Below are 23,860 nucleotides of genomic sequence, written 5' to 3' on the forward strand. Positions count from 1 at the left end.
ATCGTCATGCACCCCTCCATTTGTAATCACCCACCATTTGCACAGACATACTGCTGCTGTGTCTGCAACCACCTAACCTTTACTGCACGAAAAACAAAGCAACCAAAAAAAGACAAGCCAGAGGATTGCTCTTTTGGGCTCAAAATCACCACAGAGAACCGCTCATCCCTATGAGTGCAGCATGTTGAAGAGGCTCAACAAGAACATGGGTCGTTTCTTTTCCAAGATTCGGGATTTGTGGAGACTTTTTTTGTTTTGTTGCCGGATTCTCTATCCTGAAAGTACAGCCATATTGCAGAAGAGAGAGTTTCATTTGAAATAAACATCAATGTATTTGAAGGTTCTTACTAATTAAATATAGATGCAAGCTATCGTGAGATCTCTGTTCAATGTGCATTGGCCTAGGACAGCTGACCGAGGGCTACCAATGCTTCCCTGCCAATTCCATTGCCTGCTCATCTGCACATTTTAACAGCAGTTTATTGTTAGGTCAAAGAGTAAATTAAGGTGTGTGTAGTTATGAAACATCTATTTCAATGTTTCTGCATGGAAATCAAATCTAATAACTGCTTCCTTCCCTCGAGAAGAAATGCACCTTTCCTATGTTCAGTAGCAATGATGCAAACTGGAAGTATGTGGCCTTCATTCGCTCACTGCTCTCTCAACACTGACTGCATTTACTTCAGACAATATCAACACTTCCAGGAAAAGATGTAATTCGTACGTTAAATAATGGTATTTGTGGAGAAGTCCAGGCATGTCGAGAAGCATTTGGGAAAAGTGCGTTTCTGCTTGGTGTGATATTTTCGGCATGGATACACTATGTAGTGAAAACATTCGGACTCTCTTAGATATATTTATGCATAGGTTTAGGGACCTGAAGGCATATTTCTGTTTGAAATAAGAGGGCCATGGAAATGACAGGTACTTTACACCCTTAAGGGGAGGCCTTATGACATGTGGAAAGACCATGACAATGTTGTCTCATTTTGCCACAGTCCATATGCAAAGTTTGCATCCTAATTTGGGGACTGGAGGATAAGCAGTGCCATCGTAAGCACACAGATGCAAGCACAAATCCAAGATAACCCTGCTCAAAACTTTGATTTTTAAGGTCACACTCTCTCAGGCTCCAGAGGGTTGAACACTCAAATGTTTAAATATATTTGTGGAACATGGATACATGTATGGATTTGAGTCCTCCATTTGATATTAAGTAAGCCCAAAAGCTCAAGAAGAGCAAAAAAGGGACAGGGGAATTATAAAATAGCATCTACAGTGGGATTTTCTAACATATGAACATTTAAAAGCAAACCCTACTGAATTATACTTTTTATGTTTTTGATCGTTTGTTCTATAAATATATTATGATGTATTAATGTACTCATCTTCACCATTTACATAGTCTTCCTGGGTAAATGAATGTCTTTCTTTGACTTTAACTCTGGCCTATTAGCTTATGATGCCCAGATTTTCTTCACTTTCCTCTGATTCCCCCCAGCTGTCTCTGAAGATATTAGCCAATTGCCTAACCAACATCAACTAATGGATGGCTCTACATTGCCTAATGCCAAACTCAAAGGGGGAAGATATCTTTCTGCCTGCTTCCAAGATCAACCTCACTCTTTCTTCACACATCTCGTTTTCCATAAATCTGCTCACCTTATCATCCATGGTTTGCAGGATTAGGTCTCTGATGGTAAGATGACATTTATACAGTTCATCAAACCCACAGCCACTGAAGGCAGGCTTGACCTCGAACATCAGAAAAAATATAGCAACACCACATACAGCCCACTCTACTAAAAGTCTAATGCCCTCATTAGTGCTCAGCAAACCTGACTGATGTGCAAGCCTACTTCTTGGTCTTCTCCTCTGTGTTTTTGCTACCCTCAAAAAAGTTAACAACAAATACACATTTTGAAACCTACAAGGATCCTCCTGCACTTCAAAAAACAGAAAACATGCAGGATAGCCCTCCATGCAAAATTCTTTGTTCTTTAAATTCCTGTTCCTCTTCTTTGAATCCATGAGATATGAGATATGAGATATGATATGGCATTTATAACGCGCCTATACACAAGTGTTTCACATCCATACATGAACGTGTCACCAGTACCTTCCCGACTGCATCCATCTGTACACCACCACCCAGAATCTCACTCACTTCTCCCTCTGCAACAATTGTGTCATTGCCACTCACCCCTGCTCCAACTTTGGCTACATTTCTTTACTAGTCCCCCTCCACTGGAATGCACTCGGTGCTGACTTCAAATACATTCATCAGCAGAACTCTCCAAAACAAAACGCATGGTCTGTCCGCTAGTGTCTTAAGTAGACACTGCTACCTTCACATTCACAAATAGATGGACCATCGCACCTAATTTGGGTGCCCACATTTGCCAGGTTCACCAATATGTAAATTGCTAGTATGGAATTATAGGCACGGGGTGCTTTATGCTAGAATACTTATATTGTGTAGTACTATACAGGTCGCTGGTGCTTGATCCCACAATACACCTCATTGTATCCAACATATTTACCTGTAAAAGCCATCCTACCATGGGAATGCCTCTCCCATCGGATACTGTTGACTATGTATGTAATTTCTAGTCAAAATGACACCCTTCTGCTGCTTAAATAAATACAATTGGCAATTCCAATGCAATACCGCAATGGATTGTGTGTGTGTGTGTTGTCTATAGGAGAGACATTAAAGCCACAGATTCAAATTACTATAAAAGCATGCATGTATGCATTTATATATTTAGTGAAAAAACTTTGTAAAAGGGACATTATGGTTACAAATGTGCCATTTATGGTCATCTAAGCAAATAGACAACCATATTTTGTGCCAGCAGCGTGCATTGCCAAGACTAACAGACAGGAGATCAAATATCACATCACAAATGTCCTTGTTGACATAATTGATCACATCACATATCTAGGCCACTTGTTTTTGTTCACTGACATATTTAGGCCAGGTCCTTATGTTCAATGACAGTCAGAATATGAACATTAAAAAGGTGCTATATATCAAGACGTTAACCTTGTCGTATGTTCTTACTTTCCTTAGGGTTTGGTCTCAGCTCATGGTGCACAGGCATAGGGCAATAGCAGCCCTCAAACACACAATTAATGTGTATACATGAAGATGAACTTTAATTTCCTTGACATTTTCTGGTGCTGTTGTTTCTTTTCTTCCTTACTTGAGTTTCCCTCCATGCACCTCTGATTTGAATGTATTGTGGTCTCCATATGTATTGTTTGTACTAACGATAGTGTGCAGTAAGTCTTGAATTATTAGATAATTATTCCATGTTTAACATTATTCAAAACTGATAAGGTAGCATTAATTATTTTACTAACCAGAATTACCAAATTAATAATATTGCACTTCTGTGGTGCATGCTGCAGCCATTGCCTATGTGTATGTATGATTAGGTTCCTGTATTAACAACAACACTCCAAAATAATGTTTTGTTTAGATGAGTACATGCTTTAATACATTAATAGTTCGTGATAGGTCTACCGATCACACCTACATACTTTTAAGCATAACGTCCCCGTTTTTTTTTCACTGAATGTCATAAGTTTTTATTAGTGCACCTTAACCATAGTGTCCCCCTAATAGCATTGTTTTCTGTGAATTTCATAGGTTTTTATGAGTGAAAATGTTTCATGATATTACATCACTGCATATAAATTATGAATAATTCCTCTTAACATATATAAAAGAAGTTCCTCTTAAAATATATAAAAGAACTGTAAACATCCTTTAACAAACATATGTTTTGCAATGCCTACAGATGTGTGTTGTTATCAGCAGCTCATGCTAGGGATGCACGTCATGGTTGAATTGCCTAGGGCATGAGGCTCGACCATGACCACGGCCCCACCAAACCACCCGTTAGCCACTGCACCTACCCTTTATCCTAGTTCAGAGTCCACACTACTCTCATAATATGACCAATGGCCAGTGCAAAACCATTCTTTGCGGTCCTTGCTGATGCTCCTCGCAAATGTTTGCTGCAATCCGTGAGACTGTATCCACGAGCGGAATTTATTTTCCCATTCAAACCTGGCCCGATTTCAAAAAAACGTTACCACATAGCCGGTGCCTGATGACCATGTCCACTTTAACCCCATTGCCTGTCCTTTGTGGTCATGGCCAGTAGCCAGATTGTCCGCATCATGACCCAGATAATCTGCCCACTGCCCATGCCCACAGGCTATACCTCAGTCACCAAAGGTATATCACTATTTTATGAGCATACATTATGACACTTTTCAAAAAATAAAACACTGACACATTTGCAAAACCATGCTTTCAGGTCCTTGCCAATTCTCCTTGCCCGAGTTTGCTGCAAATTCGTCTTTTTTTTTGTTTTGTTGAGAAGTGTCAAAGTGTATGTACATCAAATAGTCATATAATTTAGCCCCAACTTGACAAAATCCATTCAGACTTTGGACTAGCATTCAAGGTCGGTCTATAATCATTCTGAAATCCTTTGCGCAATTTCGTCAACCAGCAACGAAGTTATAAGCCATCTAAAAATGCTGAGTCTCCCCACTCTAATGTTGCCCCTTTTGAGAAAATCCAAACAAACTTTGCAAAAATATTCACATCTGGGTCTAAAATCTTTTTTCAAGCTTTTGTGCAGATTCATCAAACGGCACCACATTTCTAAGCCTTTCAAATATGTTGGGACCCCCCTTCTAATTTTGCCCCCTCCTGGTGAAACAGCACCAAACCTTATAGACCCATTCAGGTTCAGGTCTAGAATCATATTGCAATATTTCATGCAGTATCATTGAGTGGCGCCAAAGATATAAGCCATCAAAAATCTGCTTTACACCGAGCCTCTAATGAAGACATGTGCATGAATGTCACCGAACATCTGGCATGTTCATATTTTTGTAGAAGGAAAAAACATCCAATTTGTGGCTTTTTATGGCCATATTACATCCCATCCTGAACAGTCCTCACCTCCCCACACATTCTTTAATTAGTTTGGCAAGTGCAATGTTGTGCATTTCAATATGCTTTTATAGTGATTTCTGCGGACTAGGGGCACAGGTCGCAAATCCAACATGGCGTCCATTTCAAAGGTTTTGACGCACCTCACGTTTTTAGTTGACCAATCAGCTGGTGCATAGATGTCTGTGAACCTCACGCTGCTCTCTAATTGGTCCACCAATGGTCATTCATTACACATGTACAACACATTTACAAAAGTACACTTTTGGGAACAAGCCAATGCTCCTTGTGCAAGTTTGGTGCAAATCCCTCCAGCGGTTTGCGCTGTAGGCACAAGCGAGAAGAAATGTGTTTCGATTATGTCTATCAGGATTTCAAAAATGTTGAGACCCCCCATTACTATGCTCCCCTTGGGACAAAACCATGCCAAACTTTGCAACATCATTCTGAGGTGGCCATATACTTTTGTTTCAAAGTTTGGTGAGGATTCGCCACACAGCACTAAAGCTATAAGCCACCCAAAAAGTGCTCTTTCTATGAGTTGAGCAAACCTGTAATGTGAGCACATTAAAATTATGCAATGATATCTGCATTAACACATTCTATCATTCTCGAAAATGTCCTGCTTAAAGGAATCGCAGCAGTTTGTCGAAATGGATGTGGTTTCTGCATGTGATAATGCTGAAAATCTCATGCATATTTTTGTTTGTTTTAATCCATTGTAATCCTTGTTTTCAGAATATAAATGGATTATGTACAGTAGCGGATTACAATGGAATTGACACATTGTTTAAAATACAGGAAAGATTCATATTTCTTTTTAACTGTGTCTGCATATCTTTAAAAATGATGTAGGTGACCAACTTCTCAAACACTTATAGGCCGATTCATGCAATTAATGTGCACCGAAAAAACGGCGCACGCGTGCGAAAACGTGCGATTCGCAGTGAAATAGCGAAAATCGCAGTGCAAGTGCGATTATCGCACAGAAAACATTGCACATCAATTCATGGAAGTCCGTGCACGCGCAAAATGTGGGATGTGCGCTGAAAAAGTGTGCGGCGCATGCTGGCGCACAGGTCATTGAATGCCGTGCGATAAGGCCACAGAATTCGCACATAGCGCGGCGCACATAACAAAAGTAGGCGTAACACGGGGCGTCACACGCAGAATGGGGAACAACTCGTGAAAATGTGGGCGTCACGAGAAAGTACAGGAGGCAAGTGCCCACACGCTCGCCTGCAACACGTATTCATGGAATCGAATAGGGAAAAACAGCACTCGGCCAAAGACGCGCACAGGCCCATACATGTCCGCCACATGAAAGCAGGCGGTAGCGTCCCTGCGCAGGAAAAAAATGTGCGCCAAAGTTCTACACGCGCAAGAAGGCCCACACGCGATCGGGCCTGGGGGAGCGGCGTGTATCTCAGAGGTGCACGAGAAGTTTCACACGCGATCAGGCCTGGGGGAGCGTGTGCGTGTATTTCAGAGATGCGCAAGAAGTTTCACACGCGATCGGGCCTGGGGGAGCGTGTGCGTGTATTCCAGAGGTGCGCAAGAAGTTTCACACGCGATCGAGCCTGGGGGAGCGTGTGCGTGTATTCCAGAGGTGCGCGAGAAGTTTCACACGCGATCGGGCCTGGGGGAGCGGGGTACGTGTATTTCAGGGGCTTGCGGGTGGTTTTACACGCGATCGGGCCTGGGGGAGCAGGGTACCACTCACCGTCTGCCTTACGTGTAGAAGAACGCGTAGCCAACACCCACCCGCTGTGAAGTAATCACATGTGAACCCCAACGCCTGCAAAACACACGCACCGCACCCCACAAAAAGCAACGCCCGTGCGCGATACATCACAGACACGCATACGCGCTAAGGGCCTTTGGTCCAATGGAATCGTGTATGCGTGCTGACGCGCTTACGCGCTAAGGGCCTTTCCTCGATTCACACGCTGATGTGCAGAATTTTCACGTGCCAAATCACTCTGTATCAAGCTGGCCACGCTTAAGCACATGGAAGACCACGCTCCTGCCCAAAAGGCCGAATTACTGCCCCCCAGAGCCCCGAGCAACCTCCCACGAGCCATCTGCTGCTGCCTGCCTGCCTGTTGCCACCGTGCCCTGCCATTTGGTGCCTGCACATCAGCCATCTGCAGGGGTCCAGTTGCTGTGTCCACCCCTGCTGGAACAGAACACTCCGGACTGGGATACCATTGCCCCACAGCCCAGCCCCAGGACCCAGTTGCCCACCCACGCCTGCCTCGGGGGACGCCATGTCGGGGCAAACACCATCCGTGACCACTGGCGACCCCCAGCCAGAGGGGCAGAGGGCCACCAGCTTCAGTCAGAAGGAAGTTGGTGTCCTGGTGGAGCTTGTCCTGGGGCATTATGATGCCCTCTTCGGATCACCACGCGCCGACAAGGAAGGACGGGACAGGATCTGGGAAGACTTTGTGGTTGCCATCAACGCGGAGGGGGTGGCAACCCGCAAGATCAAGCAAGTCAAGAAGCGCTGGGAGGACTTCAGGTCCTGGACCCTCATTAAGGCCCGGTGCCTCATGGAGGGGGCCGGGACAGCATGAGTACCATCCAGCTGAGGGTCCTGGAACGCGTACGCCCAGCGCTCCATGCCCAGATCCTTGAGAGGCAGACCCGTCTGGAGTCGAGCGGTAAGTGGCCAAGCATTGCTGTGTGAGACAGGGCATGTTGCAGCGTGGTGGTTGTCTGATACTTGCCTGTATGTGTGACATAGGCCATGTACGCATGTGTGTGTGCAGGGACATCATGGTCATGCATGTGAGACCAGTAATGTGTGAAGCACACGGTTGGTGTATGTGTTTAAATGTAACATGGGGAGCCCTATGCGGAATGGACACATGAGAGCATGCCAGTCTCTGTTCCTGGACATGGGTGTGGTTGAGGGATGGGTGCTGATGCCATGTACATGTATGGTGTCCATGTCTGTGTTTCTGACCTGCGTGTTTGTGACTTGTGGATGCCATGGATTCATGACACATGTCTGTGACAATGTTCAGATTCACTGATGCAGCCTAGTTATCCTTGCATCCACTGTGTCTGGGATGTACGAGTCCAGATGGATGAAAGTACGTTGAAGTGTGTGCATGTGATAGGCATGACCCATGATGCATTTGAGTCCAAAAACAACATTGTATGCTTCAAGAGTCCCTTGGACATGTTTGCTTATGTCCATAGCATGCACCATGCCTGTCACTGCATGTGTTTTGCCTGCACTGACCCATGTGTTGTGGAGGGACATGATGGAAGTGATCTTTGACAGTGCCACTCATCTGCTATTGCTTCCTGTCTAGGGGACCATTGTACAGTACCCTGATGCTTGTGTTCTATGTCTCCCTCTACACAGCGCAAAGTGAAGAAGAGGGCAGAGACGGAGCTGTGGAGCTAAGTGGCAGGGATTGCCCCCACGGCTGCAGCGGAAGGGGTGGGTGAGCCCCCACAGGGGCTTGCAATGGCGGAAGACGGTGTGGAGCCATCCAGGTTGGTGGTTTCCACAGAGGAGGAGGAGGCCGCTACTGAGCCGCACATGGGGCCTGGTGGGGGCATCCCTGCTGGTGCAAGTGGTGCAGTCCAGGGGCAGGAGGCAGCACAGGTCACCGTGGAGGTGCCTGTGCATGTCACTGTCCCTGACACTGTGACTGCACCACCATGCACCAGCAGGGATGCCCCATCCCAGGCCCGTCCGCAGGTAGGGGGGATGTCCATGTCATCTGACTCCCCTCCACCTGCGGACGAGGGGACCCCTGGCCGTATGGAGAAGGTCCTGATTGGTGTCGCGTTGCGCACGGCTGTCATTCGTGATGAGGTGCGTGCTTCCCGGGGGGAGCACACACGTCATCACGAAGAGCACCGTGCCAACGTGGCCCAGTTGGGAGTGGTCATGGTCGGGGGTCTCGTACATGTGTCGGGCACTCTGGCGACCCTCTCCTCCTCTGTGGAGGCTATGCGCCAGTCGTACTTCATGCCGTCTTCCGGCCCAGATGCCACCAGGGCCCCCTGTGGACCTGCCCCGACCAATGCAGCCACCTCGGTGGGGATCCCATCCCTGCCACAGTCGGGAGTCGGAGGTCCAGCAGGGGTGGACACACCAGCAACTGGACCCCAGCAGATGGAGGATGTGACGGCATCATCTGGCAGGGCACGTGCACGACAGCGTTGGTGGTTTCCATCAGCCTGGATGCCGTCGTGCTGGCACAGGCAGTTGCGTCGGAGGCAGCGGCAGGCTCGACGTGGGAGGCATCATGGCTCGGGGCCATCAACATCAGGGGTGCAGGCATCGGCCGGAGGGCAGGAGAACCCTGGAATGGGAGTGGCTTCCGTGTGGGAGCGGTTGGGCCAGCAGATAGGTGCGGAGCGGCAGCGGGCAGAGGAGGAACGGCTCACAATGGTCAGGGCGGAGAACTCCATGCGGAGGGCGCTGAGGCGGGCTGAGTGCCTCGAGGGTCTTCGCAGGGAGTTGGAGCTGGACACTGCATTATCTCTGCGGGACCTCGGGGCCAGGGAACATGCCCGCCTCCAAGCCATTGAACAGGAGTTCGATGATGCCCTGGCCCATGACAACAACCAGTGAGCCGTCGGACTAGCCCGCTGCCCTTGTAAATAGTTATGTAGTTAGTGATAGGTTTCCTTTGGTTTTTTATTTATTTTGGACCTTTTGGACAATGGGACACATTTTTGTATATAGTTTTATTTTATTAGATAGTATTTTTATGTAGGTTTCATTTCTTCCGTTGGGATCATGGACGCTGGTTTGTTTATCTGTATATAGTTGACTGTTGGATTTTTTAAATTCTTTTTGGATTTACCCATGGAGCAATGGTTTTCGGTTTTGTTTTTACCCTGGATTTACTTTCTTGAACTGTGACTTTGGACACCTTTCCTTTGGATTATGATTTGTCGTTTTTCATTATTTTACGGACATGCTGCTTTTGGTTTTTGATTCCCATTGTCATTTGTTTATTTTTATTTCCATTTATGCTGTTTTTAATACATGTTTTTCATCAAACTTCAATGTGTAGTATCATCTCATTGGTATCATGCATATCATGATATGGGTTTTGAGATTCACTGACACCCATTGGGTGTATGTGAGGGCCATGTGTTCATTTCCAAACTTGCTATTGGGGTTCTATCATGTCATTGCCATTTCTAAGTGGGTGGATGCAATACCCGAGTGGGTGTTTTGCATTTGGAGGCTGACCATAAGGGCCAGGGATCTAGATTGTGATGACATGTTGGCTGGGGGACATGTGTGGGGGCCTGCTGGCAGGTGCCCCGCAATACTGGGGGGTGGGGGTGCAGGGGGACATGAGTTGGACATGAGTGGGGGCCTGCTGGCAGGTGCCCCGCAATACTGGGGGGTGGGGGTGCAAGGGGACATGAGTTGGTGATCAGTAGTGCAAGGAGACATGTGCCTTTGCTGGTGGGCATGCCCATGTTGGGTGGGCTGCCTGCAGTGCATGACCAGGGATGCAGGGTAGTCCCCTGTGGTGTGGGCTGCCTGCAGGGGCCGTGGATGGTGTACAGGGGACACCTGGGAGGACCCACACTGCCAAATCACATGTAGGACTCCCCGGCATCCCTGAAATACACGTACCCTGCTGAAATTGCGTGTGAAAATTCTCGCGCACCTGTGAAATACACGTGCACAGGCCAATCGCGTGTGGAACTTCTCGCGCACCTCTGAAATACACGCGCCCAGGCCAATCGCGTGTGGAACTTCTCGCGCACCTCTGAAATACACGCGCCCAGGCCAATCGAGTGTGGAACTTCTCGCGCACCTCTGAAATACACGCGCCCAGGACAATCACGTGTGGAACTTCTCGCGCACCTCTGAAATACACGCACACGCTCCCCCAGGCCCGATCGCGTGTGGAACTTCTCGCGCACCCCTGAAATACACGCGCACAGGCCAATGGCGTGTCAAACTTCTCGCGCACCTCTGGAATACACGCGCCCAGGCCAATCGCGTGTGGAAATTCTCGCGCACCTCTGAAATACACGCGCCAAGGCTAATCGCGTGTGGAACTTCTCGCGCACCTCTGAAATACACGCGCCCAGGCCAATCGCGTGTGGAACTTCTCGCGCACCTCTGGAATACACGCGCCCAGGCCAATCGCGTGTGGAACTTCTCGTGCACCTCTGAAATACATGCGCCCAGGCCAATCGCGTGTGGAACTTCTCGCGCACCTCTGGAATACACACACACGCTCCCCCAGGCTCGATCGCGTGTGGAACTTCTCGCGCTCCTCTGGAATACACGCGCCCAGGCCAATCGCGTGTGGAAATTCTCGCGCACCTCTGAAATACACGCGCCAAGGCTAATCGCGTGTGGAACTTCTCGCGCACCTCTGAAATACACGCGCCCAGGCCAATCGCGTGTGGAACTTCTCGCGCACCTCTGGAATACACGCGCCCAGGCCAATCGCGTGTGGAACTTCTCGTGCACCTCTGAAATACACGCGCCCAGGCCAATCGCGTGTGGAACTTCTCGGGCACCTCTGGAATACACACACACGCTCCCCCAGGCTCGATCGCGTGTGGAACTTCTCGCGCTCCTCTGAAATACACGCACCCAGGCCAATCGCGTGTGGAACTTCTCGCGCACCTCTGAAATACACGCGCCCAGGCCAATCGCGTGTGGAACTTCTTGCGCACCTCTGAAATACACGCACACGCTCCCCCAGGCACGATCGCATGTGGAACTTCTCGCGCACCCCTGAAATACACGCACACAGGCCAATCGCGTGTGAAACTTCTCGCGCACCTCTGGAATACACGCGCCCAGGCCAATCACGTGTGGAACTTCTCGCGCACCTCTGAAATACACGGGCCCAGGCCAATCGCGTGTGGAACTTCTCGCGCACCTCTGAAATACACGCGCCCAGGCCAATCACGTGTGGAACTTCTCGCGCACCTCTGGAATACACGCGCCCAGGCCAATCGCGTGTGGAACTTCTCGCGCACCTCTCAAATACACACACACGCTCCCCCAGGCCAATCGCATGTGGAACTTCTAGCACACCTCTGAAATACACGCGCCCAGGCCAATCGCGTGTGGAACTTCTCGCGCACCCCTGAAATACACGCGCACAGGCCAATCACGTGTGAAACTTCTCGCGCACCTCTCAAATACACACACACGCTCCCCCAGGCCAATCGCATGTGGAACTTCTAGCACACCTCTGAAATACACGCGCCCAGGCCAATCGCGTGTGGAACTTCTCGGGCACCTCTGGAATACACACACACGCTCCCCCAGGCTCGATCGCGTGTGGAACTTCTCGCGCTCCTCTGAAATACACGCACCCAGGCCAATCGCGTGTGGAACTTCTCGCGCACCTCTGAAATACACGCGCCCAGGCCAATCGCGTGTGGAACTTCTTGCGCACCTCTGAAATACACGCACACGCTCCCCCAGGCACGATCGCATGTGGAACTTCTCGCGCACCCCTGAAATACACGCACACAGGCCAATCGCGTGTGAAACTTCTCGCGCACCTCTGGAATACACGCGCCCAGGCCAATCACGTGTGGAACTTCTCGCGCACCTCTGAAATACACGGGCCCAGGCCAATCGCGTGTGGAACTTCTCGCGCACCTCTGAAATACACGCGCCCAGGCCAATCACGTGTGGAACTTCTCGCGCACCTCTGGAATACACGCGCCCAGGCCAATCGCGTGTGGAACTTCTCGCGCACCTCTCAAATACACACACACGCTCCCCCAGGCCAATCGCATGTGGAACTTCTAGCACACCTCTGAAATACACGCGCCCAGGCCAATCGCGTGTGGAACTTCTCGCGCACCCCTGAAATACACGCGCACAGGCCAATCACGTGTGAAACTTCTCGCGCACCTCTGAAATACACGCGCCCAGGCCAGATCGCGTGTGGAACTTCTCGCGCACCTCTGAAATACACGCACACACGCTCCCCCAGGCCAATCGCATGTGGAACTTCTAGCACACCTCTGAAATACACGCGCCCAGGCCAATCGCGTGTGGAACTTCTCGCGCACCCCTGAGATACACGCACCCAGGCCAATGGCGTGTCAAACTTCTCGCGCACCTCTGGAATACACGCGCCCAGGCCAATCGCGTGTGGAAATTCTCGCGCACCTCTGAAATACACGCGCCAAGGATAATCGCGTGTGGAACTTCTCGCGCACCTCTGAAATACACGTGTCCAGGCCAATCGCGTGTGGAACTTCTCGCGCACCTCTGGAATACACGCGCCCAGGCCAATCGCGTGTGGAACTTCTCGTGCACCTCTGAAATACATGCGCCCAGGCCAATCGCGTGTGGAACTTCTCGCGCACCTCTGGAATACACACACACGCTCCCCCAGGCTCGATCGCGTGTGGAACTTCTCTCGCTCCTCTGGAATACACGCGCCCAGGCCAATCGCGTGTGGAAATTCTCGCGCACCTCTGAAATACACGCGCCAAGGCTAATCGCGTGTGGAACTTCTCGCGCACCTCTGAAATACACGCGCCCAGGCCAATCGCGTGTGGAACTTCTCGCGCACCTCTGGAATACACGCGCCCAGGCCAATCGCGTGTGGAACTTCTCGTGCACCTCTGAAATACACGCGCCCAGGCCAATCGCGTGTGGAACTTCTCGGGCACCTCTGGAATACACACACACGCTCCCCCAGGCTCGATCGCGTGTGGAACTTCTCGCGCTCCTCTGAAATACACGCACCCAGGCCAATCGCGTGTGGAACTTCTCGCGCACCTCTGAAATACACGCACCCAGGCCAATCGCGTGTGGAACTTCTTGCGCACCTCTGAAATACACGCACACGCTCCCCCAGGCACGATCGCATGTGGAACTTCTCGCGCACCCCTGAAATACACGCACACAGGCCAATCGCGTGTGAAACTTCTCGCGCACCTCTGGAATACACGCGCCCAGGCCAATCACGTGTGGAACTTCTCGCGCACCTCTGAAATACACGGGCCCAGGCCAATCGCGTGTGGAACTTCTCGCGCACCTCTGAAATACACGCGCCCAGGCCAATCACGTGTGGAACTTCTCGCGCACCTCTGGAATACACGCGCCCAGGCCAATCGCGTGTGGAACTTCTCGCGCACCTCTCAAATACACACACACGCTCCCCCAGGCCAATCGCATGTGGAACTTCTAGCACACCTCTGAAATACACGCGCCCAGGCCAATCGCGTGTGGAACTTCTCGCGCACCCCTGAAATACACGCGCACAGGCCAATCACGTGTGAAACTTCTCGCGCACCTCTGAAATACACGCGCCCAGGCCAGATCGCGTGTGGAACTTCTCGCGCACCTCTGAAATACACGCACACACGCTCCCCCAGGCCAATCGCATGTGGAACTTCTAGCACACCTCTGAAATACACGCGCCCAGGCCAATCGCGTGTGGAACTTCTCGCGCACCCCTGAGATACACGCACCCAGGCAAATCGCGTGTGGAACTTCTCGCGCACCCCTGAGATACACGCGCCCAGGCCAATCGCGTGTGGAACTTCTCGCGCACCTCTGAAATACACGCGCCCAAGCCAATCACGTGTGGAACTTCTTGCGCACCTCTGGAATACACGCGCCAGGGCAATCGCGTGTGGAACTTCTCGCGCACCTCTGAAATACACGCGCCCAGGCCAATCGCGTGTGGAACTTCTCGCGCACCCCTGAAATACACGCACCCAGGCCATTAGCGTGTAGAACTTCTCGCGCACCCCTGAAATACACGCACACGCTCCCCCAGGCCTGATCGTGTGTCAGACTTGTCGCGCACCCCTGAAATACACGCACACGCTCCCCCAGGCCAGATCGCGTGTGGAACTTCACGATCGCGTGTAGTACTTCTCGCGCACCCCTGAAATACACGCGCCCAGGCCATTCGCGTGTGGAACTTCTCGCGCACCCCTGAAATACACGCACCCAGGCCATTCGCGTGTAATACTTCTCGCGCACCCCTGAAATACACGCACACGCTCCCCCAGGCCAGATCGCGTGTGAAACTTCTCGCGCACGCGTGTTCCCGACACCCGTAATACTCGTTCCCCGCTTTGCGTTTGCTGTTTGCCAGTCCAGTAAACAGGTACAGGGTTGGCGCAGCCCTTTGCGATGGTTTTGCGATCTTGATGGCTTTTCCTTGCGCGAGGGCGATCTTGGGGGCGTAACTGGCGCTGCTGCAGGGTCGCTGCGCCACTCTGCGCCACGTCTGCTTTTGGAGGCGAGAATCCATGAATGCGCTGTGCGCGGAAATTGATTTTATCGCACGCGGCTGGCGCAGACATTCGCACGGGCACGCTGTGCGCCAGCCGCGTGCGACACTTTTGTGAGGAATTACATGAATCGGCCTGTTAATGTGTCCCCATAGCATGGTGTGTTGTCATTTATTGCAGGCCAGAGCTTGATGTTTCCTTTACATAACAGAAAATAAACATTATTGGGGGTCTTTAGAATTTATGTATACTGACCAGTTAGTTGGCGCTACACATAGGAGGATTTATGAGGTATTTAAACTCAAAATGAGTCAGAATGTATTTAAGGTGTTTCTCCGAGGAATATCGTTTGCATTAAATGTCCCTAATCAGATAATGTATCGTGCAGCAAAAACGGACAGCATTTGAAATTACCAACTCTCTCCAACGTTAATAGCAAACTCATAATGTGGGCTGAAACAACAATAATTGACCCACCTGCAGGGCTTCATGGGCTGTTACTGGCCTGTGTCCCATGTACAAACCTAAGTGAGTAATTATTGTTATTAGCATCCTGGTTTATTAACTCATTGTGACCCACTGATTCAAACAGATACTCACCCAAGCTGGCCATCATGGAAATGGAAGGCAGATTTTCATGCAGAGCCCCTCTTCCATTTCTAAGGGTACACGGCATCCAGAAGTGCAGCTGTGGCAGCGGTGCCGAAGAAAAAAAAGCACAGGTGAGTGGGAGCAAAGGTGTCAAGAGTGGTGAGGGGCTTGAGGTGGTGGAGATGGCAAGTGCGGGAAAGGCGAGGTAGGAGAAGATGCATGAGGTGGGTATGAGCAGGATGCAGGTTGCTCCGAATCTGGGATTGCATTGTGTGACTGATTCCGTGTTTGGAGTAGCCCGATTTGCTTCTGCACCCGCCAGGGGTGCTACTATATGATATGTTTCCATATTAATCTGTAGGACTCAGACATATTCAAATAAACAAAAGCAGGACATGTTGGTAAAAAACAACGCTGATATTGACTGGATGTACGACAGTGAGAGGACATTTCCAGTGTATTCACTTTCACACCCAGAACATTGTTCCAGCCCAGACTTTGGCTCATGATCAATACAAGTGTGTCCTTCTTTGAACATTGCGTTATCTTCCTGTACCTATCATTGTAAACATGAGGAAATGTAGTGTCATTAAGAAACAACTGTACAGTGAACTGTTTTATCGAGGTTCAAAATACCAGTTCCTCTCCCCATCAGGAATTGTGTATTGTAAACGATAAACCCAAACACATACTGTTCTCACGTTCGAGGTGATCTTGAAAAGGTTCTCTGCAAAATGATCCTTGAAGATGGGGTGATGCCATATCGAATATGTCACAAAATAAACCAGAGCTTTTTTTCTGACAGACATAAATTTGTATAGGAATCCTACAGCTATAGTCTGAACAAAGACATTGGGCTATTAGTGCCATGGCTGCCTCCAAATCCTTACCAACTCCGCCCTGGTGAATGGAGCTATTACCGCCCCATTCCAAGGTTGGCGGGGGCGGTAATTCCCCATTCACCAGGGCTTTTCCCCATTCCCATTTGAGCCCCCATAGGGCTCAATGCGAATGGGGAAGGCGCTAATAACGGTACTGCAAATTCCTGAAGTTCTTTGTGGGCATGGTGCAGGTTGGTTTCTGCAAGTTCCACTTCATAGTTTCGAAAAGAGGCACATGGAGCTAGAGTTCTTGATTAGGCGTGTAGGAAGAAGCAGGGGGTTACTAGTAGCTTTGCTAGTTTAAGTAGATACAGAAGGGAATATTTTAAGTTATATCGGGCCAGGAGGCTATTTCCTGGGCAACTCGCAAGAAAAGGCAAAGATTCTTGTGTTCAAGTCCTCGACCCATGCTTAGAGGCTGGTCTCTGCCATGGAGGGCAATAGAAAAGAAGCTCAATTTATATTTTATTTTTTTAAATTACATTTAGGAAAACGTGCTTACTTTTTAATGTATTCATATGAGGACATTCTTGTTGGACTTTTGGTTGGGCGGGAGTTTACATTAAGAGCTGTAATGTAGTGTACACCACATTTGCCGTCTTGGTGTGATTAAGGAGTAGTAAATATCCTTATGTCAGTTGGAGGTATAAGATTAGATAAGATTGGTGGCTATAAGTGAGTACACAATACTTAATGTATGACTGGCGGAGAAAATCAAAGTTACCACCTTCAAATGCATAAACACACATTAGATTTGCTGTCTGTGACTAATACAAGGGTGGAGCAAGTCCCTTTGGTGTGTAACTGAGTGTGCAGCACATGTGCCGTCTTCAGCTTATGGGGGCATCTCCTCCACATTCACACCATCTGCAAATCTAGGGAGTCCCCACAATCCACACCACTCTCTCTTTTCCACATTGTACCACATTCTTATTAAGTTCCTTGACAAGCTTGCAAACATTCCCTATGTTCTGCACTTGTGTCAAAAACAACACTGAGCAAGACAGAAGTTGCCATTTACCCTAAATATGCCCCACAGCTGAAACCTCTAACCTCTTTGTGGGACCTGCCATTATGTGGTCTTTATCTACTTTCAGTCTTAACCTTACTTTCTTTTGAACTTCAATTTTATCCAAGGGTCAAGTCCTTAAAAAAAGGGGTGGGACCCATCAACATACCAATTGAATGTGCCATCACAAGAAATTTGAATATCAAGGTGCCCGCTGAAAAAAGTGGGGGGACTCGGTCCACCCGCATGTATCCTCAACTTGAGCACTGCTTTTATCCAAGTGTTCTCATTGAGGCTCCACGCTTTGATCAGTATTAAGACGCTCCTCTAATATTGTATTACTCACCAAAAATCTTTGTTGGATTTTTACTTTCTGTAAAGAAATTCAAATAGGTGACTGACGCATTGGATTCTGCTCCGCAAGATGAGTACAAGGATGAGTAGGGGTAAAATTGTCCACTCAACCCTCACACTTCTACAAACCAAAACGCAACAAAATAATTTTGGTAAAACAGGGACTGTAGCTCCTTTGCCTTTTGTGGTAACGTGGACAGAGGGAAGGCTATGCTCTTAAGAGGGTATGAAGGTAAACCAGCAGTGACACAAACAACACACTATCACAGTCCAAAATTAAGAAAAAAGGAAATGTCTAATCAAGATTCCATAAAAAAAAAATATATATATGTGTATATATATCTCTGAGCACAAAAATATTTTGTTTGAAAACAGGAGCGATTGTGACCTAACTGGTCTTTAGGGTCCCAGTGAACCAAGGGGGGCAGATCAGTGTCAACAGTACTTTGATTCAGTTCTTGGTGGGCTGATGCAGTCAGACCTGTTGTTGAAACATAAATGTGATCTAATCAGGCTCAGTTCATGCACATAGGATCGTTGAGGCCCCATCAGCAAGTGGGCATCGAGTAGGGGCAGATACGGGTGCTCTGTGCAGTAGAAAGGTGGCTCTCAATGAAGCATGTTGTCTTGTTCCCAGGAACTCTTTGCAGTTAGCCAGGCCGAGTCAGGCTTTAGCTGCTGGAAGTGGTCGATGAGCAACATTCCAGCAGTCCGAGTCTGTGGGCGATGGTCGTCGAAGTGGTGCTCTTGGATGTGTTGATGTGCGATCAATGAGGCAGCAGATCAAGAGATAGGTGGGTAGAGTCATGCTTGTAAACCCTGGTTAGAGTCAGCATGGGACTCTTCAGTGATTTGGTTAACTTCCCTGCGTTGAGCATTCCCTTCGGCCCTAGCAAGTGATGAGCTTGGCAAGAACACAATCCAGTATTGAGCTGGTTGAAGGTGTAAGCAATGTTTGATGTGGTGGAGGAGCTCAGCAACCAGCCCCGTCAACTTCACTTGCTCCTGGTCCGGTGAACATGGAGCGATCGGTTTGGTGCAGTAGAATAGGGAGCTGTGGCTGGTCTGGTCCTCCGGTTTCTGTGAGGCCCACTGAGGGGGACTCTAAGATAGGATGTTTCTATTCAGGGGTCTGCGCTCTCAGCTCAGAAGATTCTGGTGCAGACTGTTAGGTCCTGATACACAGTAGATGAGACTTCCGATGTGCCCTGGGAGGGGAAGGGGACAGATCTTGCTTCTGTCTTGCTGTCTTGGACATTCCTTATTCACCTCAAGCTGAGGGATTTTGAGAGTTCAAATCTTCAAAAGGAAGTCTAGTGAGATCTTCAGAACAAATCTGCTGCCTTAAAGGATCCAAGAGGATTGGAGTGAATATCTCAAAAGGGTGGAAGACCCCTTCTTTTAAAGGCAACATCTCTCAGGTGATTGAAGTAAAGCTAGTCTGCCTTAGTGTTCAAATTCCTGCTCTTGAATGGAGTAGACATTGCCCTTCTGATGTCACACTCAAAGTGCTTTGCTCCAAAGGAAGTGAAGGGGACAGGAAAGAGAGAGAGGGACAGTGAGAATCAAGAAGGTGGGAGCTCCCTTCCATTTACTAGACCCTTTCTACCCATCATAATCCAGCCCCCATCCCTTCTCATTGAGAACAAATTACATTAGAGATTCAGCACACTTGTGTGAGGTTAATCCATTTGAATAGGTATGCTCCTTTGTTGCCTGGGCCCAGGACAGATACCTGCTGTTCAGCTGTCTCATGCAGGTGGTGTTACCTGCCACCACAAAGAGATCAAAGAGGAGGCACAGTCCTCCTGGTTCTTTTCAGCCATTCGGTGGGCTACACCCATCTGACAAGAATACACTTCACCTTCCACAGCACAGCTGACTCACAGGAGTGGACACATGGAATATGAATTGGAATGCAGCGGTCGTGCTCATAAGTAATACCATTCACTATGCCTAAACTCAAGCTTAAATTTTATGTAGAGTTTACCCAGAATGCATTACTTATGATCATCATAATTTTGGGTACGGAGGGCATATCCTTAATGCTGCCTCTTTGCTGCAGGGATTTGGCTGTCTCTGCAGCTGTCCAAGTGTGCATCTAGATACCGGTGAACCTGCTCTGTGCCACAAGACCAATATAGAGCATACCAACTGAGAAGGAAGGGAATTATGTTTTCTGACAGCTCCTTTAGTTCAGCACTGGAGTATGATGGTCCTTCCACTGCACATTGTAAGGTGATGACAGATACCACTCATCCTTTTTTAGAAAGAGGTATGAACAGAGGATGCAGACATGGATGAATAAGAGGGGGAGTAGATCAGACACATCGAATTTTCCAGCACAAATACAGAGACACACCAAATGAATTCAACACCAGGCAGAGAGCATACCCACCATAGGGCATGCAACATCAGCAGTCTTTAATTTGACTGATATTCCCATGACTGAACCTGAAGTACAATTACTATCTAAAGGGTTGTCCTTTGTACCCAATGAACCCCCATCAGGTCACTGATAGAAACAGAAATTTGCCAATTTTAAGGAAGATCTGAGTAATGTTTTACTTTAATGAGACTGAAGAGGATCTTGACTCTGAGTCAGCAGAGTCCTTGTGGTCCTTGAAAACTCTGCAGGAGCGACAGTCTTTTCTGTCTTGCGGTGGTGGAGGGCAGAGCCTATCATTCAAAAGTTTGCCACTGGAGCAGAGAGAGCGGAGTTAGCAGAGTCCTTGTGATCCTTGCGGTCCACATGGGGAAGCGCATTGGAAAACTCCCACCTTGTCTTCTGCTATGTCTACTTTGTGTGTGTTTGTGTCATTAAATTTACTGACCAGCCCTTGTAGACACGTGGACAGATTTACGTACCCTCAGTTGTAAGGCAGCAGTAGCGACCTGCTCTGACTAAGTTCTCTGTTTGAAATTATATGCAATCTATTCCCGTTTTGGGTGAACGGGGCTAACTGTCGGCCTTCTCTGCCAGTGGAATAACTCTGGAACTCCGAAATGACTCTAATATTTTGCAACCTACTGCATTTGTTTATGCAAAGGCTCCAAAGGCTCGAGTGATTTAAAAGGGCAGGGGGTGAGGGACAGACTCTGGTGGCTCTTCAAGCTGTCGGGTGTGCCCTGCCCTTGCTTTGACATCTGGCATTTACATCTGACCGTGGAGGAGAAAAAAAACAGACTGTCTAAATAGGAACCAGGAGCATGTATACTGGCATTACTTAGCCTCTCGCGTTTCGCAAGTTTGGCTTTGTTTTCAATTGGGGCATTTGTCACCTGTCCAGTAACCAACTATATAGGGGCTGCGAGTTTCTTTCCCCATTATAGTAGTGGTTGGGGGTGGTGGCATTGGTAGTCATTGCAGTGGTCATGTGGACAACTTGTTTGTAGGTTCTGTTGCTTCTTTTTTGCATTTTGCACTCTCCTTTACTCTGAGGATTCCTTACTTTGGCAGAGCATCATTATCACCTGACTGTTTTCATAGTACTGCACTGTAAACATTACTGTTTTATTTTATAGTATTTGTGCAGCATCTTTAATCTTTTTATTATTAATTACATATGGCATTTTAACATCATCTTTGGCCTTTTTACCCCTTTGTACCCCCATGTATCACTTTGTTCTTGATACCACTACATCCTTGATGAATAATGCCACACACTGGATTAATTCTAATCTGATGGTCCCCGGCATAAATCCAAATTTAGTTATAATGGCCAGACGAGTGGGATGGGTGGGCCCAACGAGAAAATCAGTCGAGGTGACTGCATTGTGGTCTCGTTCTCCAATCCTATAATAGCTAGGCATATGGTGACCTCAAACCTAACTAGATGATTAAGGGCAAACAGCTAGAAATTGGATAGTAGGATGGTGGGTCTGGATCACTTCTATCCTCAAGTGGGGCTGTTGAAAGCTTTGCCAGGCAGTCCCAGGGAAAGGCATTCATTTGGGGTATGGAGAATGGAGAATGGAAGATGGGGGTCCCCCAGTCGCCCAAAATGTAGTTTGCCCGCCACTGTGTAACTGTGGGTAGGACCAACCCCCATGGATCCGGAAGGGGTGTATCTTTGGGGATTTGGGGTGCCAAAATAGATTTGAGCCCCTATCTTCCATAGAACAACAGGATTGACAGGGGGTCTTTCCATCTTTGACTCTAGAGGGGGCACCAGTGAGTATGCCCGGAAGAGGGTATGAGCCAACCGTGGCTGCTCCTGATGTCAAGATTATTTATTGGAATATAGCTGGTTCTAGGGGGAAACTGAAGCTGAATGAGAATCTGGAATTTTTGCAGTGCCATGAGATCATCCTATTACAGGAAACTTGGGATTTAGAGATCCCCCTAATGGACGGTTATGCCTCTTATGGCATTCGTCCCAAAAAAAAAACTGGAGGGGGAGGAGCTATGGGGGTCTTGTCATAATGGTCAAGGCTTCCCTACCCTGCAGGGTGGAGTTGGTAGAGACCAAGATGGATTTTTTACAGCTCTTAAGGTTTAATTGGCCCAGTAGTGAGAGGTTGATGTCCTAAACCTCTATGATAGTCCCAACAAGGTAGAGGGGGACAAATGGTGGATTTTTTGCATAAGTATTGGGCCGATGTAGGCAGCACCCAGCACAGACTAATCTGTGGGGGACTTAAATAATAAAATGAGATGTGGTTTAGCAAAAGATCTCTATGAACCCTTGGAGGACCAACTTCTAAAGTTCCTGGATCCTCAAATGGAGGATACAAGGGCATCTGCTAGGGGCCTCAATTGAGTGTTTTGTTGATTGAGTGGGGCATGAGATCAGTGAATGGGCATATTAACCAAGACATCCCAGGGAAACCCATGTTTAAAAATCATCCGGGCTCTTCCACTACTGACTATTTGTGCCTATCATTAGATCTAGGGAAAAACATAGTGAGTTTTGAAGTACTCAGAGTAGGTAACAGTGACCACTACCCCCTGTGTTAACTATGAATGTCTTGGCTGCGGGGGTGGGGCAGCATTACAGTACACTGTACCACGTGGAAATTGATGCTATGTCCCTTAGAAGGATCAAGTGGGGGAAAATTCAAGGTTTTGGCCTACATCTAAATATAATGGCCAGTCTCAAAATGGAATTAGTGGGAATCCTTAAGAATTCAGCTTGTCTCAGGGAAATGGTGGGTTCCTTTATGGCTATTTTTGAGGCCCTAATTTGGGGCTTTTTGGTGGAGTCCAAATAAAAAGGGAGCTGTGGGAAGAAGGGCTGGTTTGACCGGGCGTGTACCACAGCAAAACTAGCCCTTTTAAACTCCCTAAAATGTCCTACGACAGACAGATGTAACATTGTTTGCATCCGCTTGGATTACCGTTGGGTGATTGTGCAAAGGAAAATGGCGCTGGAAGACCAGGCCTGGGAAGAATTTCTGGAGGCAAATAGGCTGAATGATGGCAAAGCCTTCTGGGAATTTGTTAAGAGATGTCCCATTGGTAATGGAATGCTGGGTCAGAAGGGTGCCCATGTTGGGGCGGCAGACTGGGTATCCTACTTTGGAACTCTGTTCAATAATGATTGTGACCCTAAGGAGAAGGCGGGCGGCGGTGTATCTTTATGTTTTTCATTGGAAGAGGTTGTGAAAGCCGTTGGGGCCCAGTCACGAAATCGAGCCCTTGGTCCAGATGCTATACCAGTCGACCTCTTCATGGAACAAATAGACCTATGCGGTCCAGTTTTGACCCTGGATTTCAATGCCTGTATGAGCTTAGGTCATTATCCACCATCATGAAAGCTGGCGATCATCTTCCTTATTATTAAAAAGGGAGACGTAACTATG

This window comes from Ambystoma mexicanum, chromosome 10, assembly GCF_040938575.1.
Source record: "Ambystoma mexicanum isolate Mex_15411 chromosome 10, UKY_AmexF1_1, whole genome shotgun sequence".
In the NCBI taxonomy this organism is placed as follows: domain Eukaryota; kingdom Metazoa; phylum Chordata; class Amphibia; order Caudata; family Ambystomatidae; genus Ambystoma; species Ambystoma mexicanum.